This window comes from Podarcis liolepis, assembly GCF_965112155.1.
Source record: "Podarcis liolepis genome assembly, chromosome: 3".
Lineage (NCBI taxonomy): Eukaryota > Metazoa > Chordata > Lepidosauria > Squamata > Lacertidae > Podarcis > Podarcis liolepis.
The window spans coordinates 79,620,934-79,641,215 of NC_139557.1; the positions used below are offsets into that span (position 1 = coordinate 79,620,934).

The 20,282-nt window shown below is 40.0% G+C and overlaps 1 protein-coding gene across 5 annotated transcripts in view; it reads left to right on the forward strand.

Moving 5' to 3' along the window:
* The window catches only part of CHRM3 (cholinergic receptor muscarinic 3), a 229,645-nt gene that overhangs the window by 126,402 nt on the left and 82,961 nt on the right, over positions 1 to 20,282 (forward strand). Inside the window, exon 4 of one of the 5 annotated variants that reach the window (XM_083496890.1) lies at positions 9,391 to 9,438. The exons of the other annotated variants lie outside the window; for them this stretch is intronic. The gene's annotated coding sequence lies outside the window, so the exon portion shown is untranslated. The remainder of the gene's footprint in view (positions 1 to 9,390; positions 9,439 to 20,282) is intronic. 5 annotated transcript variants of the gene reach the window in all.

Sequence of the window (20,282 nt, forward strand, 5' to 3'; positions counted from 1 at the left end):
AGTAGAATTGTTTTGACATTCCAGGCTCCTTACACACTCTCTGAAGTGCCTGAAATTTTAAGAGTCATCCTCGAGTACCATGTGCTATTTTGTAAATCTTTCAAAGCATAGATTGATACAAATGAAGTTTATATAAATAGAAATATCTGGCTTTTGCACATAACACAGCTAGAAGTCAATTTTTTCTTGGAAGTATGTGAACAGTTTATATCAACTTATTTAAGAATACGTTTCATACATTTTTATTTGAAAAAGTTTTGCCTAAAGGGACAGCAGCTATAATTTAAATTTAGTCTAAATGCAAAACAGTGAAGATTGAAGGATTTGTTCATTAAAAATATTATTCTAAAATGCAGTATGTTTATTTCTAGCTCATTAGCTTAATCTAGTATATTTGTATTACAGGATTCTTCAAAATTGTACATGATTAAAATATTGTAGTGTTCAATTTCTCCTTCTCCTCCAAAGGATGTCCAGACAGAATGGAAATCTGTATTAATATATTTAATTATATTTTAACTTTAATTGCTAATCTTAATATTAAGCTAACGTACACACACACACCTCTTCTGGATTTAGAAATTTTAATAAGTTATAGTTGTACATTAAATAAGTTCAGTGTCAATACAAAATCATTCAATGTAGAATGTTTATGATACTGCTGTTAAGAAGTCACTTTAATTTGTAGATTCATTTCATGTGTAATACAAAAAGTAATGTCTCTGAAATTCATATTTGTTAATTGAAGTATGAGTTTTGTTAGCCTGCAAAGACACCTTAAAATGTATTTGAAAAGTGAACAACCTCTGAAGTCGCTCACCCCCCCCCCATGTCATTCCTTTCTCTGTTGTTCTGATTGTGGTAGAAAGAAAGAAGAGAGGGAGGTCTCCCACTCCCTCTAGGATGGTTGTCAGACAGGTTCCCAGGAAATGGGGTTGCTTCAGCCCAGAAGCTTGACAGGCATCAGAGATAGAGAGAGAGAGAGAGAGAGAGAGAGAGAGAGAGAGAGAGAGAGAGAGGAGGGGAACAAGTGACCTTCCTGCCTTCCTACTAATGTTGCTAATACCAGAACAGCAATTCAGATAAGGGGTGGATGGAGGGTGTCGAACAAAAGAAGAAAACAAGGAGTGGGGATTTGGAGGATGACACGACAGGGTTGCATCAATGGAACCTTCCTTTCTGCCTCACTGTTTCACATTATTTAGCAGAGGGGAAGGATGGCAAGTAGAGAGTTTCCATCAGTGTTCAGATACCGCAGTGAAAGAGGGAACTCGAGCGTTACCCTGTCAGTGGCCATGGTGTGTTACTTCAGAAGTTGACCTGGTCACTAATATTAAAATGATGAAGGAAGTGGATTTTGTGGGAGTTTCTGCTTTAAAAGGAAGTGGCAAGGGTCAGCGGCGGAGCATATGCGCTACCCAGGGCGGGGATGCTCCCGAGGGGGGCGGAAAGCGGAGGGTGCCCTCCCATGCGTGGGATAGCTGCTCGGGTGCACAGAGTGGCACGTGCCCTGCAGCCAGGGGCAGAGCGAGCCGCCCATGGGCGTGGAGCGAGCTGCCGATGGAGGACATTCGGAGGACATTCGGCGCGCCACCCACCTGCTACTCCCAAGCCTCCCCCAGCTGTCAAAATGAAGGGGGAAGGGGGAATGCCACCAGCAAAGCAGCGCGGCTCCCCCCTTCCTCCAACGGCTCGGGGTATGCTTGGGAGTTGCGGGTGGGCGGTGCGCCAAATGTCACCCCCCTCAACAAAGACACTCAGGGCAGTTCGCCCCCACCACACAGCCCTTCCTCCGCCCCTGGCAAGGGCAACCTTTCAACTTTAATAATGGCCATGTTGGTCTGCCAGTAGTGCTTCCTCTTCCAATCTCAATCTCTCTCTCTCTCTCTCTCTCTCTCTCTCTCTCTCTCACACACACACACACACACACACACACACACACACATACAGAGCTTTCTGCAATTTCTTGCTTGTTTCAACTTGTGATATATTTTTCTGTATAGTATTTGTTTCCAAATCACTTGGTGGATCTAATCTTTCCAGTAGCTTATATTCCAGCACTAAACACATTTTGCTATCCCATAAGTACGGAAAGTGTTTAGTCAATCTTATTTCTGTATTTTGAAACCATAATTAGTTTTACCCTGGAGGTCCTCTGAGAGAACAAAACTATGGTTTTTGAAGCTCTTCTTGTTAATAGTGAGGAAATTATTTTCATGGAACACACTCAATGCTTATGACCTGTGTTTTGACCCTCATCAGATGCAGCATTTTAATACAGACAGCAAAGGATTTTTTATTTTTTATTTTTTTAGAACTGACACCAAAGGAAGAAAATAAATGATTCAAGCCGTGACATGTAAAAGTCACATTTTTCACTGTTTGTTTCATTTATCTTGTTTCTCCATCACATTATTAGAAATACCACCAATATACTTGGGGCTATTTTTTTCTAAAAGGTAGGGGAAATAAGGAAAGGAGTAATACAAGCTATAGCATTCCTATTACTTCATTGGATGCAGATATAAGGTAGAATAATACTGTTATACTATACCACACAAACTTTCCACAAAAGATTAGAAAGCAAAAGTTAACATAATTTGGAAAAAAACTACTCCAGCTGATCGATATTTTTTTTTGCATGTTGCCAGATGTTGATTGTAGAATTATGGGTGTTAACTGGTTGTTTGAATTCGTGGGTATTTTTAAAGGAACATATTGAAGTGTTTCTGTGTCTTTAGATGATGGAATGCACAGCGATGGGTATCTAAGTCATGGCCATTTCTTCTATGAAATTGAGGGAGGGGTCCCTAGTTTATCCAGGGTGTGGATTACTGTGGGTTTATTTTGCAGAATGGCAATAAAATAGCAGATCCCTGCTAAAAAACCCTCCTACATGGATGAAAGGACTGCAGCCAATCCTCAGACTATGATCCTTTCTAGGAGGCTTTAGAAAGATGGCCTGTCTTGGCAACCTCCTAACTTGTAAAAGTCACTTACCAGCACATTTTTAAAGACTAATCTTGCATTCAGTTAAATGGTGCCTGTCTATGACAGTACAAAATCACAAGAGATAGTAACAGATGTTCCATAGGCCAGGCCTTGCCACTCTGTTTTGCGTGGCTATACCAGGTTTGAGAAGGATCAGTTGCTGCTAGTCACAATGGCTATACCCTCCCTCAAGACTCACAGCCAGTATGCTTCTGAATAACAGTTGCTGGGGATCACAGGTGGAAAGCAGACCCTCCAAGTGTCCCTGTTTTCCAGGGACATCCCTGATTTAAAGAAGCCATCCTTGTTTCTGATTTGATCCCCGGAATCGCCTGCTTTTCCCTAGGATTTCCCTATTTTCATTGGATAAAGGTTGGAGGGTATGGAGTTATCCGAACCCTGAGCCATCTGAAGGCAATCCTGTATAGGGAAGTTTTTTCTAATGTTTAATTATATTTTTATATATGTTGGAAGCTGCCCGGGTGCTGGGCAACCCCAATAAGATGTGTGGGGTATAAATAGTAAAATTATCATTATGGAATGGGACGTCCCTATTTTCATTGGAGAAAAGTTGGAGGGTATGGGAGAGGGTCTGCTGTGCCTGGATTCTGCTTGCAGGCAACTGGTTTGCCACTGTGAAAACAGGATGTGGGACCAGATGCTTCTTTTTTCTGATCCAGCAGCTCTCTTATTGGGTTCTGAATACTTGTTTAAAGCTTTCAGTTGTGTCTTGGTTTGAAGAATGGGAACACATGTTGTATTTTGGGGATTCTCAGGAAGCAGCAGGTCATATTTTCTGTTCTTGTGGTAGATAAGAATAGCAGTCAGCTGTCATATAGCTGTCATAATGAAAAAGAACTTATTATATGACTTGGACAGTGGGCCAGATTAATGGTAATGTTGAAGTAATTGGTCCTGGTTGAATTTCTTTAGGACTCCTTCCTATGGAGCCATATAACAATGGTGTCATACATTGTACATAAAAAAAGGAACTTGGGGATAGCGATGAGGAAGTATTGCTTGGAACCATTCATAAATATGTTCGCATACTATGGAAGCGTGCAAAATGTTACTAATCTGAAGGCATCTTTTCCCACTGAGCAAACCAAGGTACCTGTATGTAACTTGCAGAAAAGTTACAGGGAACCAGGCAGAGGGCCTCCTTGGCCCTCCTTGGCACCCACCCTGTGGAACGCCCTCCCACCAGATGTCGAAGAGAACAACAACTACCAGACTTTTAGAAGACATCTGAAAGCAGCCCTGTTTAGCGAAGCTTTTAATGTTTGATAGACTACTATATTTCAATATTTTGTTGGGGGTATAAATAAATTATTATTATTATTATTATTATTATTATTATTATTATTATTATTAAAGTTTAAAATTGTAAAGTTTACAGGTGAGTCTTGTGCCTGAAACAATTTGTCATAAACAAAAGTGGGGGTTTGGGTTAGAAACCCTTTCAGTCCATCTGTTTTTCATCATCAAAGAACAGTGCAGAACAAACTATTCTTGACTATGCCATAATCTAGTCAATGTCAGCAAGATCAAATGAAGGTTACAGTAGGATTGCTATACGTTTGGAAGTTCCATTTAGCATTTGACGTATTCAGCCCAACCCTTATCTTACATTGCTGTTGTTACATTATGTTATGTGTGTTATGTTATGTTTTATGTTATGTTATGTTATGTTATGATGTTATGTTGTGTTTTATGTTATGTATGTCTTCTTACATTGCAAATTCCTTTGGGGTGCCTCATGGGACATGATTCATGTGAAATTGTTGTTGTTGTTGTTAAAGTCAAGAGACATCAGTATGTCATGAGGAGTCAACAAGACTTACCAAACTACGAATGTAATAAAAAGAACTAATATAGCCCCCAAATAAAATCTAATAAAATACATATGTATTGGACATGATCTCAAGTTGTTAGAAATTTCACTTTTTGACTATATATGAGAATCTGCAATACTAAGCCACAGTGAGTTTAGTTTACCTCACCATGATGAAAACATTCACTGGTATTCTCAGCTATTAAGTCTGTGCTTCCACAAAGTCTGGTACCAAAGACTTGCCGATTTACTTCTTAAAGCTATGAATTCTTATTTTTAAACCTCTAGTTATTGCTTTAAAGAATTTTTCATCTACTGACCATACTCTTACAAATGCATTTTCCAGGAGCTGAAGGATTTCTAGCAAGGTATTTCCTGAAGAATGCAAACTATTCCTGATGCGTTACTAGTTTATTTCTAATCAGTCCTTAAAACACTTGAGACAAAAATGATTGTAAAGCTTTCAGTTTCAACATCATCAAACATGTGTATACAACTTCCAGCTTTTTGTTGAATTAAACTGGAGTGTGTTGAATTAAACTAGAATGTTAAATCTTCAGATTATTTATCAAATGTTTACAATTTTCACAGCATAGTCCTTTGTTGGTTAACAAGTGACTCATTTAGAATAACTAGCCTCCTGCAGCCAAAGATCTGGCTGGCTACTTCTTCACAATATTTGGAATTCATCCTACTCAAGCTCCTCACTGCCTCTTAGAACTCCTTAACCGGAGGTCCCTCAATTTCTATTATGTGTCTTTTGTTTGCGCTCCTCTAGTTGCATTTAGGGTGGGTAGGTAAGTAGCGTAGTGCATAGCCAGCACCTGGAAGCATGTTGGGTAGTGAGCACATCACTGATCACCTGCTATTATTGGTCAACTTGGGAGGTTGCTGCATGGTTTTGGGCAACCAAGGCCTGGTAGGTGCCACCTTCTGAATGCTGGCACCTGCCAAGTAGCATATCATGGATTCCCTTTATGGGAAGATGGCTATTTGCTGTGTTATTTTTATAGGAAAAGAGGTGCTGGAACTCACCATGAATGCCTACATTGTTCTGTTATAATGGCAATGGCGCCCACCTGAGAGATGCCAGAAGTGAGTTCCGGCGCGTTCCAGCTGAAAAAAGCCCTGGCTGTTTGCCTCCTATCATGTCAGCTTGGGTGATAGAGTTTATCTAGGGTGGAACTTATCTAGTGCTGAATCGTGAGAATTACTTACTGATAAGGAAGTAAGAAAACCTGGCGGTGGGGGGTGGCTGCTTTTGGCACACGTTCATTGACTGTGTGTTCTCATCTAATCTTTCTTGACTGCAGTGATGCAAAATCAACTTACCCGTTTTCCTTTGAAAAGGTGAACAGGGTAGGCACAGATGTGCACATGTGTGTCATTGCAGAATGAACGATGTACCCTCTGGAGTGAACACACCCAGCTGTTGATGGATCTGAGTCTGTGGCAAGTGGTAGTGATTTGAAGGCGACACTACATTTACTCACCCTGATCCCAGGAAGTGAGCACCACCGCTGCCTGGTTGCAGAAAGGTTAAACAGAATATTTTGGGGGCTAAATAAGATCCCTTCTAGTTTCAACGTCTAAAGCCCTGCTTGTCTTGAGAACTCAATACCTAATGCTCCTTTCTGTATGTATCTATCTCCATTACCTCAAGCTCAAATCCAAAGGGGGGCCACAAGAGAAAGTCCCCACCCCACCCCAAAGGACCCTAGCTGTGGAATGTTCTCTCTAGGGAAGCTCACCTGGCACACCACCCTTTTGGCACCAGACTTAAGTTTTTTCTGTTTTCTCAGGCCTTTTAAAATCTTGATTATAGTAACTAGGATATGGCTGGTGACTTGAAGTGCCTGTCTTAGATGGTCATTTCACTTCTTGTGCTCTTTATAATATTTTATTGTTCTGGTCTTTTGTATGGTTTTGTACACTTGTTGAATTTTTAAAAAAGATTATTGTGGATTTTCATTTATACCATCATCTTGCTGTTACGTTTTATTTTTCTGTCTTGATGCCTGGAGAATTTATTTTATGAGGAGTCTCAGAAACACAGAAATAATAATTAATTTTCTCCCTCTTCAAATGGATTGATTCCCATAAATCACATTTTCACAAGTCTGCATTCCATCTGTCCGTTTTCTTGATAGAATGAAAAGCAATAAACTGCAACAATCTGCAAGCTTCTTCAAATAAAGGTCTGGGTGACATCATGAAATTAAAGCTCAGTGAAACTTTCTATTGCAGTGGAGCTTCAGTTGGTTTAAGCCTACATGCAGAGCAAAATCCAGGAAGAACAATTTCTTCTGAAATTGGCATTATGTTATTTGTTGTACTTTTATTATGCAGTTTTAATTATGTATTTTTTAGGGATTGTAGTTTATTGATATTTGCCAGCTGACCTGGGAAAGTACTTGTGAAAAGTGGTGTATTTATATTTAAATACATATTTCCCATGATGATGATGTATTGTCAGCACACATGATGCTTTACTGTTAAACATAAGCAAAAAAGATGCTGCTCAGAGTGAGGGTGGTGTGGGTGGAAGCAGAAGCCAGAAAATAGTGGAGATGTGAAAATGCAGTTGCACTTTGATTTCTGTTATGTGAAGTCTCAGTTCTGCTCTGAATGTGATATTGGGCTTATTGCCAAATGTGATGGGGCAAATCCAGCTATTTAGAATGTGACAGCTACTAGGAACATGCAGCCAAAAGTTGGACTAATTGGTACGAATCAGTATGCATAATCCAACCTCATTCTCATCCTGCTCCCTCCCTTTCTAGGGTAGTCTGTTCACAGTGCTACAATGTTAGTAAAAACCACAACATTGGGAACAATGGGACAGTGACTATTAGGGTTGAGCAAAGAAATGTAACCGCAATGACTTGTATACTATGGGTGGTGTTGGGTAGAAGTGGCTGGACGTATGGAACTGAATAAGGAGCAAGTCATGGGGAAGACCACTGCAGGGGCCAGCTCACATGGCAGATAAAGCATTGGGCTGGATCCTTAGTTGAGCAGGTGCCTCGTTAAAGGGGTCCAGGAGTGGTGACTCTGTCCAGGAGCTCACACAGGGGCCAATGGGCCAAACCCCCTTTCAGAAATGGTGGCCGTGGCATCTGGTCCGTGTCAGGGGTGACTCCCCAGCACAGGATCAACCCCACAGAGTTCTGATCAGCCAGCATTCAGGCAACTTGATACATGCCCAATGCCATGCCCAAACCTTCTTGCACCTGCAATCAATAAATTATACCCAATGCCAATCTCTTGTGTTCATTTCTATGGTCTACCCCACACTAGGCTGCAGGCATCATCACACACCCCTGACAGCCACTGGAACCAGAGTGCAGCCTGTGCATTGCAGGCAAGCGGGATTTGGTTAGATAAGGGAAACGAGGAAATCTGGGGTTGTGAGATCAGGAGCCAAAGGCCATAGGTTTACCTTGAAGAACTGCGTAGAGGTGTGATTCTGCAAGGTGGAGAGAGGAAATAGAATTTTATATCCTGGAAGACGACATGTCTGGCTAGAACCCTGAACAGAAGGACTTTACACTGCAACATTTTGTTGCAGACCCACTTTTAGATAGATTGAGTAATAGCCTGTCCATAAAAGAAGGTTCATCTAGCAGTTTGCCCTTTGACACTCTACTCATTCTTTCTGTTTCATAATACAGTAACTCTTCCATGGAGAGCATCTTGTGGGTGTTCTCCTTATCAGTCTCAGTGCCAAGGTGTCATATATCCTTTATCTCTTTCATAATAGTTAGACAGAGATCTTTGTACTTTCTTACTTTGTTTCTTTTTCCACTTAGGAGCAGGAGCATCTCTGATCATTTCTGTTTCCTCTTGGTGACAAATGGACTTCTGTTAGAGGAAAATTAGTAATACTTGCCTAATGTAGTTGATAAGAAAATCAGGGATTGATATTTGGCAGCTGAGTTTTAATTGCATTTATAAGTATATCCTAGAAGTGTTTTTCTGAGTTCAACACTGAACATTTAATTTCTAGAACTGTCACAGAAAAAGGCGTACTTGACGGACTGACTGAATGGCTAAGGAAATATTCTTATGGGCTTTTTTCTCATCCAGAACTCGCCGGAACTCAGTTCCGGCACCTCTCAGATGGGCACCATTGCTATTATAAGAGAAAAGGGGAAGTGTTCGTGGTGAGTTCCAGCACTTCTTTTTCTAGAAGAATAGCCTTGCTTATGGGCATACTTTTGGGGAATCACTTTATATGTATCCGTTTCTCACTGGGTGCCAATAGTTAAATTACATTTGAATGAGCTATAGTGATTCAAATTTTGTTGCAATGGTAGTTTTTTTTTTTATAAAGAGTGTAGCTTGGTACTATGTGTCGAACTTCAATGCTGATCTTTTACTCCCATAACTCCAGAAGGGCTCAATATCGTTATTGCACCTGCTTTTCATCCCCTGTAAGTCTATTTCACAGCCCATTTGTGAAGCCTTAAGGTGAAATGGTGACTGTCTCCCACTAAATTCATGGCAAATCAGAGTCTGACTCTCTGAGATCAGAGACTAAGCAATCTTATTATATCTGCCAGGATTTTCGGGATGTTCTTTTTGGAAGAAAGTTCAGAAGCTGGAGGAAGGTAAAAACAAAATCCATATATTGATATATGAAGCTTGATCTTGATGGGACTGGCATCTTGCCTCATCATTATTTTTGTTACATGCTTGAGAGATTCACATAAGTCTTAAAGGAGTTATTCTATGTGTGTGTCACAATTTGACCAATTATTGTAACACAAGAGATCTTTTTAAACTTCAGAAAGTAGAGAGCGGACAAGCTTGGCATAAAATGCAAAGTTCTCATACTTTCCTATGAAAGTTAATTTGATTCACTTATTACAAGATTTAAATTATGAAAATATTTCACTAGTAAATGAAGAAAGTGAAGCAATAACTTCAGAATTCAAATTATGTTTTGGAGCGAGAACTCTCTGAGGTTGCTTCATATCTGTCTTTGATAGGGTTATTGTGTAACAACGATCAGCAAAGCTGTTAAATCCTCAAATATTGATTGAATTATCTGTCCTTTTGGAAAGTTTTCATAGAGGTCCAACCTTTCTTATTTGCGCCACAGGCTTTGTTTTCTAACTCTGAATGCTAGAATCTTGTTTTACTTCTTGGATATCTTATATAAAAATGTGAACACATCCCTGAGAGTAAGCCTTTCAGCCAAAACTCGCCCACATCTTCAAAGCTCAAAATGCCAATAGATGCCTCCTCCATTCTCAAGAGACATTCTCTGAACTGCATTCTCCATTAACCATTCTGATAAATCTTTAAATCTGGGTGTGCATTTGTGCGGTACTTAATAATGCATTTTTGGAATGGTTTAGCAAAGTTTAGAAAAAGAGGGTAGTTTAATTATTTTTAATTTTTATTTGTATAAAGTAAATTGAATCTTGTCAGGCTTCAACATTTCCCTTCCTGGGTGGGGTGGGGAGAGGAATCCAGTAAGTAGGATAAACCATAAACTTAATGGAGAAAAGATTGACTTCAAATTTTGCAGTGAGATACTATATCACTAAAGAATTTTTTTTCTAAACAATTTATTCTTCCTCTGTCTGAAAAGGGGGAGGTGAGAAAAAGTTTCTTGCAACGGAGGAATAGAATTTACATACAGAAGCATGAATATTTTAAACACAGACTTTAAAATCTTAACTTCTTTAATATTTTCAGTTTTACATATCAGACAAACCATCAGTAGTAATTTTAACTTCAATTAGATAGAGAATAATGCAATGGGGAATTTATAATGCTGTCTGTCTTGCCTCAAACAGATGTTTGAAATGTTTGTAACAACAGAAAACACATGAAAGATGATGTGTCTCTTCCTGGCAGGCCCCCCGCCCCCAAAAAAACCCTCTGTAGCTGTTTGTATGAGGCTTTGAAAATGAATTTTAGCTTAGGGTTACCAGACGTCCCCGGTTCCCAGGGACAGTCCCCAGATTTGCAAATCTGTCCCCGGGAAACGTGGCAGCGGCAGCCTCAGCAGCCCGGAGCCAGCCTGGTAGCACAGTTGGCTCTGGCTGGCTTCAGGAGCTGCTCGCTGCTGTGGCGCCCACCATTTTTCCTCACCGGAAGTCCCCATATGATGTGTCTTGTGCACCTATGACATGTCTTGTGCAATCCCCTTCCCCCTTTATTTTAACTGATCAGGGGAGGCTCAGGAGTCACGGGCAGACGGCATTGCCCAGTTTTTTAAAAACTCTGCGCATTTATGTTTCACAGGGTGCGAAAGAAGGGCTTTGCACTTTTATACAATGTGCATGCGTGCTTGGGCCCAGGGTCTTTTGCCTCACCATCTCCACTACTGACTCCCTGTTGCTACTCAGCTTTTAAAAAAAAATGTCCCTGGATTCATTGAATCTGGTAACCATATCTTAGCTGCCACTATGCTTGTCTGGGGAAATATAGTGCAGAGCAGAAACAACGAAACCCTGCGTCCAAGTGCATCCTTGCTCCTGTACTGTACCACTCCTTCAGAGCCTGGCCTCAGCCTGAGCAAGTCATCCTTCTGGCTATGCTTCCACCCGCTGCCTTCTAGCTGGAGATATGAGAAAGAACCGCAGTGAAGAGCCTGCCTCTGCTCCACATTTACTGCTGGCACTCTGCTGGTTTCTGTTTGAGTCATTGAGCCCTGACTGTCTTTATACATGTTGAAATGCAGGGGGAGAAGTGCAACCAGACAGTTCCACCTGCAAATTGTGTTGGTCGAGCAGGCAGCGTATGTTACAATTTAAAAAAAAAATTAAAACAAGCAAATAGTGAGGTGTAGAAGTAGAAAGAGAGGAGAGAGAGAGAGAGTCAAATTTTGCCTATCCTGCCCTGGTCCCAAAGTAATAACTTTGCTATGTAACACCCCCATTAAACTACACTATCAGGTCAATCAAAGGGTACACCATTTATTTCCTCTTGGCCCCACTAGTCAACCACATGCTATAATCAAGGCCGGTCTGGATTGAATATTCAAGCCACCTGCCTTTTTCAGACTAGCAATCCTTTTCCTAGGTGTGGCTTTCCTATTGGAATGCATCCGCTCTTACCATACCCAAAAAGCCTTGCAACAGGTGCTTGGCGAAGGACTGTTTTATTTTCATGTGATGTAAATAACCGTACCATGAGCTGTGCCTATTTTACAATCATTAAAATGTCCAGTCTCTAAGGGAGACATCATAGTTTGAAGCACATAGTTTGCTGAAGTATTGATAAACTACCATCACTATGCAGTTCGCTCTTAGGAACTGCTTTGGCGCACCTATTTCAACTGAAAAGCACGCTGTCAAACAAAATAGCTTATGGAATTTTCTATTGTCTCTTTTATAACTCACTATTATGACGAAAAGGTTTTTCCCCCAAGCTTGGATTTAATAACTGCAACCCAGTTCCAAGTTATTAATGGATTTATAAGATTACTGATTCCCAGGTGTACAGTGGGGTGGGGGGCTCTCCTATTTGCTTTTTAGGAACCTGATATTACTTTTGTTCCTCTGATATGCCCTCCCTTTCCCCCTCATATTTATTTCAGAAAATAGGTTGAAGAAAACTGGGGATTTTATGCCTTTCCCATAAAAAATATATAAATTTACAAAGTACAAATAGCATAAAAGGCAGAGCAGAACTCTTTCAAGAACCCGAAACAGTGCAACTCTGTCAAAACTTCACAAGGAGGAATTTGAAAGTTGAGTGACAGCATTCTACAACTCACATGCCCAGAACCTAGTTGGAGATGTCGTCTTGCCTTAGATCAGGGGTCAGCAAGCTTACGGAACGATGGGTTGGTCCACACTCGGTCCATCGGATGGGCCAGAGCGTGTGGGTCAGAGGAGCACCCGTGCTCGTGCACACACACTATTTCTGGCGCTTCTCCGTCCCGTACGCGTGTGCACACACTATTTCTGGCACACATCCGGGTCGGAGGAGCGCCTGTGCGTATGTGCACAGGCGCCATCAACCTGGAAGTCGGTCCCCGTGCTGTGCTGGTAAGAGGGGGCAGCAGAGGGCAGCAGGGGTTACCATGGGCCGGATAGATGAGCTCCATGGGCCAGTACTAGCCCATGGGCCTTAGGTTGCTGACCCCTGCCTTAGATGAACCTTTTGCTCATGAAAGGACCTCCCTGTAGCCGAATCAATGTGTTTATTCCTTACAGGTCAGAGGATAGGTTCAAATGACAGGTGCACTTCGCTCTTGAAAATAGTGGCCTGGTTGTTAGCCGCACAACACACAGCTGTAAACTGTGCATGTAGTGGTAAGCATCACAAAATGAAAAGTAAGGGTTAAAATTCTTCCCTTTTTGTCTAAATGCTTGAATCTTCTGTTTGAACAACCTGCTTACATTGCAGTATAAGCACAAGAGCCTATTTCATGCTGTCTTGCGGTACATTCACCCTTGGAGCAACCCGATGCTGAAGGTAGCATAGGTGCTTAGGGCGCAGAGTTTAGATGCCCATTTCCCCACTTCCTCTCCAGCAGTGTTCTGTTCCCATCCTTTCAGCACTAAAAATCAAATGGAGGTGACACAGCACTGAATCAGCATCAATTAGAATGGCCAGTAACCGACTCCATTATGTCCTTTCAGCCATGGCTTTGTGGAGAACTTCCAGATGGTTGAATCTGTCAACCACTGTCTTTGGAACCCAAGTTCTCTTAAGGCGTTGTTCAAAACTGGCAATTTGTTGTACAGTTGTTTTAGGAGTAGAAATCACCTCACTGGTTGTCTTGAAAAATGTTTTCTCTCTTTATAAGGCACTGAGATTTACGAGTTAATTAGGCACCTCTTTTCTTCCTAAATTGGCTTTTCATATCTAAGGTTTAATGATCCAAAGCCAAACAATAGTGCCAGTACATGGCTTTTTAATTTTTACCCAAATCATTCTTATGTTTTTTGGAATGTTTTTAATCCTTCAGTCACTTGGTTCACCCTGAAAGCTTGACTTGCATGTATGAAGTCTGTGGGAAAAAGAATTATCTTAATTTTTCATTCAATAAACCTCTCAATGAGAAATCAACATTTCATTACCACCTTTGTTTAAAATTAAGATTAATGTTTTAACATGCCTACATACATTCAAGAGTATATTTTCTCTGGATTTCTTGGCATGAACCATGGACACATTTTTCTTTTATGTCTATCGTTCTTTTCCCTAGGAAGTAACTTGCCAGTTGTTTACAAAAAGAATAACCTTATTTGAATAATAATAATAATTTCTATATTTATTGAGGTGGAGATGTGAGTATGGCAGGAAAGAGATGACAACCATAGATGATAATATAGGTTTTTCACTAGTTGTTTCAACTTCTTTTCTTTTCTTACTTTTTTCTTTTCTTTTCTCCTGGACAGTGAGTTAGAAGAAGTAACTGATTTATTGTCCAATTTGTTGCCCAATGTCTTTGCTTGTTGAGAAAGTTATCATTCTGACATGTGAAAGCTTCCGCACAGAAAACAATTTTACAGTGGTACCTCGGGTTACAGACGCTTCAGGTTACATACGCTTCAGGTTACAGACTCCGCTAACCCAGAAATACTACCTTGGGTTAAGAACTTTGCTTCAGGATGAGAACAGAAATCGTGAGGCGGTGGCGCGGTGGCAGAGGGAGGCCCCATTAGCTAAAGTGGTACCTCAGGTTAAGAACAGTTTCAGGTTAAGAACGGACCTCCGGAACGAATTAAGTTCTTAACTTGAGGTACCACTGTACATCCTTTTACCACACAAGATTGCTTAGCTTTGGTACCATTTTTAAAAAAGGTTTCTTTATTGTGTAATCCTAGTCAAACAAGAGAGCATGTAATGAATGTGGTGATGTCATACTAATCAGATTTGGTTATGTGATAATATCGCTAAAGGCAAATTAAACTGTCTATTTGCCCTCACTTTGAGTCACACGTACCGCCTTGCCCCCATGATAGAGGGGGGCCCAGGGCCGAGTGAAATCATTGACCTGTGCGTGCATGCCCCGCATTGTGTGTGCATGATGTCAGCGCACACCACAGTGTGTTGGCATTGCATGCACACACCTGGCAGTGTGCATGTGTGGCCGCTGCAGAAGTTGGGGGTGGCCCTCTGAATTAGAATTTTGTGGGGGCCAGCCCCCCATACTTGGCACCTCTGCTTTGACTAGCTGGAGGGAAAGTATATATCCAATTTTTTTTTAGTTCTTGTTTTTAATGGGTGCTGAAACCCATATCTTGATGAAAGTGCTATGGATGCCAGCACAAAATGGCTGCCATGGGCGGCAGCAAAAATAATAATAAATAAAAATGTGATGATACTCTGTATCAGTGAGTTTGGTCACAACCCCACTATCACCACTGCATATACTGTTTGCTAGGGCAACCTTGCTGATGCTGATGGTCTTGCTGTCAGGGTATTTGCTTTTTGCTTTTGCCTGTATGCACCGCACCACAATATTTTGCCCCAATCTAATTCTAATCATACATAGTTCCACATGATGAGCTTCGACAGAATAGAATATGCTTCAATTTAAAAGCAAAGTTGTGTAGATGGACGACACCAGCACATCCAGATGTGAATGTTATCAATTGTACTACATTGACTTTGCATGATGGTTTGCAAGAATTCATAAACGGTCATCTCATTCACTATACCTCAACCCCAGTAAATGTAACAAGCTCCAGAGTTCCTGTTATTGTAGCTAGGGATGGAGTAGGGATGCAGTGTGCTTCTGATAACTTCTGAGCATCTAGGAAATGAGGTGATCCTCTACTCCTTTCTGCACCCCTGGAACTAGCGACCAGAACAGTGAATTTCTCCTGAAGGATTCTGGCAACTACACATTTTGGGTTCACTAACAAGGCCAGTCAAAATACTAAGACCTTTGAGTGACAATACCCAACACACTGATTCCTCCTACTAGTAAACTGTGTACAGCCGAACTGTACAGGTTCCGCATAAATCACAAGACCTAAAATAAATATACGAAACAAAAACAGCAGCAACAACCCCCCACAACCTCCTTCCACCACACCCTAGCCCAAGAGTCTGTCCAGCACCCTCAGCTTTTGTAGCTGGAGTCAGTCTTAGCCCTGCCCTCCCAGGCCAGGTGGGAAAAGGCCGGAAAGGCAGGAAGCAGATCTTCCAGGACTCACAGCCAAGATGGTATCTGGCTTTTCAGCAGCCTCAGCTTTCAGTATACACTGATACTGCTGAATATTATATTAAAGACTATGGCTATATCATATTTCTTCTCCTCTGATAATCTGACTTGAATGCATCAGGGACTTTGATCTTTGTGAATTCCAAGCTAAATTGACCTAAGCTACTCCTTCTCAGCTAATGTGTGGGCTGAAACGTAGTTATCCAGTAGTTGTTTGTTTGCTTCCTGGCTGTTCCAATGCAGATCTCAGCTCAAAACAAGAGAAAATACATCCATAATGCATATTTGGGGTTGAGGAGAACTATTTAGAAATGTGTATTTTGAAAGTAAGCATTTTCTTTAAATACTATCTGAATGCATATTTCTCTGTAGATAATTGTTGATTGAAAAGGACATTTAATGCAGAGATTTCCATGGTAAGGAAAGCACATTTTTCCAGTTCTCAGTGAGCAGTGCATTTTCTGGGGAAATGCCAGCAGATTCTTGCCCAAGGTAGCACATCAGTTATAGTAGATAGTACAGAAGAGTATTTCAAACCTTATTAGAGAATAATATTATAATAGAAAAATCTTATTTCTATCTTTAAGAAGACAGAAATCATGATTAGAAATCTGTATGAAATCCAGAATAATGCAGATTTATGGTACAATTAGTAATCTGGTAGCAGGTGCATTTGCAATGAATAGGGGGAAAATGTTTTGAGTTGACAGAGAATTGTATATTAATTCAAAAGGAAGGAGGCATTGCAAATTCTTAAATGCTCGTGAAGTTGTTTAAATTGTTAAAGCTAAATTAGATTGTTAGAGGTCTTGCCACTCCCTATGACTTCTTTAAACTAGCAGTGCACTGCAATTGTCCTCCCCTTTTAATAACAGTAATAGCATTAATAACTATTTCCTGTTTGTGGCTCAAAGCAATTCTTTCTACTTCTTGACTTCCAATATTTGCAGTTTGTTTCATGCAGAGCTATTTGCAAACTGTTGCCAGATTAGACTTGAAGTAAGCTGATTTTTATCAAGCCACTGGGTAATTCTGACCATTTCATCTGACAATTTTAGTACTGTACCATGGCAGCTGACCTGTGTAAGTGAAGGATTAGAGTAGCATCAGTATACTGAGAAATATTTTTGGAAGTATTCTTTCAACATGTGCTCATTAAAGGTAAGAGAAAAATCTATTGCCTTTTGTGTTTCAAACAAAAGATTTACCGAGGTCTGTTGGCATTTTCAGTTTTGTTAAAAAAGGAGGCTTTAAAATAATGGGGGGTGTTACACAGCAAAGTTATTACTGTGATGCCCTTCCCATTAACGATTAAGAAAAGTATGAGTATCTGTCATAGGTTTCTTTGGATAAACTACTAGATTACTGCTATTCAGACATTAAATGTGTGTTAAAACAAAACACAATATGTATGCTACATGCTTTCCATTTAGCTTTACAGTGACATTTTTCTTTTAATATCATTGCTGAAAGAGAGCACTGTATTTTCCTTAGGACAGTTAGTGTTTGATTAGGAGTAGATAATCCTCCGTACAAGTCAATAAGCCTGAGAGGGATTTCAGCAGATTGTTATTAACCCAAAATCTTGTCTTTGCCTGTTTTCCCCCTCTCTCTTTGTTTTCCCTTTATTCACTTTTCCTAGTCAGAAATGGTTTCACATTCCAATAAAGAGAGAGACTGCTTTGATTGAAATGGTGTTCTTATTGGACAACTGATTCTGTTTGCCTGGCTTAGTCACATAGAGGAGATAGAGGTAGCTCTATCCATCATCCCCTGGCACCACATTCTGAGAAGCAAAAGAAACGGTGTCAGAATATATTTTTGCATTCACAGAGAGCTGTTTTTGTACTTGATTTTTTTTCTTTAAAAACTTCTCCTGGGTGAAATTTAATTTTGAAATCCTTGTTTTTCAGAATAACTGAAATGATAACATTGTAGAATAATGTAATGCCACAGGTTGTAGTTAGTCCCTGTGGGTTACTTTATGCAATTTATCAGAGAACACAGAAGATATAACTTCTGCATATGTTTGGTTTCGTATTTACATTTTGTGCCATAGTTAATAATACAGGATACAAAGTTAAGAATACAGGATACAACTTGCTTTTAGCAAGTATTTCTCTATTGAGGGTGGTGGAAATAACACCTGAAGCAGCCTTTGTTAGATATTCCATTTTTTTGTTGTTATGAGCTTAAAAGGTCTGAAACTCAGAGATGAGTAGCAAGAGGTTCAAACCCATTATTCCATCAGCATGCATTAACATTTAGTTTGTATTTTTTCTGTGTTTGTTTGCTTTTACAATTCCATTGCATTACTGTTTAAGAGCTGGCTCAAATGTTTATGGGTTGTTTGCCATTTGGAATTAACAGGTTCAATTCATACACTGTTATTGAAATGGAAATATTTTTTTAAGAGTTAGGTACACGTAGGTCGAAAGCATGCATGGAGAGCCACATGTGTTTTATGTAGCATATTTGAGTAGTATGGATTACAAGGACAGCAAATACATTTTGCTTTCCACGTGCAGATTTAATTCACAGTACAAGGGGAAATACCTTACTGCTTGTAGTGTGAGCTGACTTCATTATTTAAAAATCAAAACATGCACACCCTCCCAAATCATTATTTTAGTTTCTAAATGTTTATGTTTTGTATACAACTCCTGTTTCCAAGATGGGAGCAAATAAGGCACATTCTTCTTACTTTGTACATTGTTTAAAATGCAGTATTTGTAATCCTAGAGAGAGATGTCACAGAAGCGATGCAGTTCAATAAAGCAAATGTGGTTTAATTTGGACAACATGCTTGTGTGATTGGGTGTGATTAAAGTATCATTTTCATCCTGTGAAGTTATTGTCTTTTTTTGGAACATCCTCCTATAAGGAAAGCCAGACTAAATATTGCTCATCACGACACACCATATGGTTCTTAGTTGGTAGAATTCAAAAGCTGTTCCAGGGAATCTGTTATAGTCACAGCAGGCTAATGCTGTGGCTAACTAGCTGGCTTCTTTAGTGCAGGCATTGTCCTGTTTTTGCTCTCCAGGGGTCTCACTCATCAACTCTGAGTTATTTGCAGTGTTGTTCCCAGCAAAGATGTTCCCCAAACAAATGTGTGCTTGCTATGGTACCACTCATTTGTGAGATTTGATGTGATTATGTGAAGTATATACCATCTGATAATGGTATGATAACGTGTTGAAGTTTCTGCAGTATGTGTGTGTGTATATTAGTATAGTATAGTATAGTATAGTATAGTATAGTATAGTATAGTATAGTATAGTATAGTATAGTATAGTATTATTACCTTAGCCTATTATCCAGGGTTGTGCATCTTGCAGTTCCACAAGCAGGGAATTTATTGATCATAGAATTCAATGTCTTGAATATTTCAGGTCCATTTTGTGGTTCTAAGGGAACGTTTGGACATGTTTTGGGGGGAAACTTGCAAATTATGAGAAGCCGCAGTGGTCACTGCTCATGCAACACTGTTTCTTACCTTTCAGTGATTAGCAGAGTTTTGAACATGTTTATCTGTATGAACAAGTTTATCTGCTTAACTCAAATAATTAGGCTGCAGGATTCTGCCATACCTAGCACAGATTTTGGATAACTTAAGCATTGTGCAGGGCTGTGATTTTTAAAAGATAATTTGATTTGTTTATAACACAATCACTTTTTAATACATTGCAAATCACTCTTACCCCACCCCCAGGCCAGAACTGTACATCATTTTAATCGAAGTTTTACAGTCAGGGTGACAGTGATTTTGTCAAAGCCATCCACTGCAGGGATTTTAATCTAGGTTTGCTTGAACTTGACCTATATAGATTGTGGTGCAGAGAAACTGTGCTGATGCACCTACTTGAACAAGATAGTCATGTGCCAATAATTGGACATTCTAGCTACTATACAAGCCACACAGCATAATTCATAATTTTTCTGTAGTTTGGTACACCTTTTTTTAGTATCATAATACTTTTGTAACCTCATAGAGTTGCCTTGTTGTTCTCACATCTTCATTGTTCCTAAGTATCAAGTTAACCTTTAAAAATGTGCTTTTAGGTGAATGTTAGCCTTTATTGTCCTTTTTTTGGGGGGGGGGGGGATTGCATGACCAGGTTTTTTTTTTGAAAGAATGGAGTAGGATCCCAGGAATCATACATCTTCTTTTCCTCTGGTTACTTTTTGTTAAAGTGTAGGCAATAGTCTCCAGCGGAAGCTGCCTAAAGACGGCTTCTGGATTATCAGCATTACTCAGTGCATTACATAATGTCATTTGTGCTCAAATGATTTAGTGAAATGGGTAAA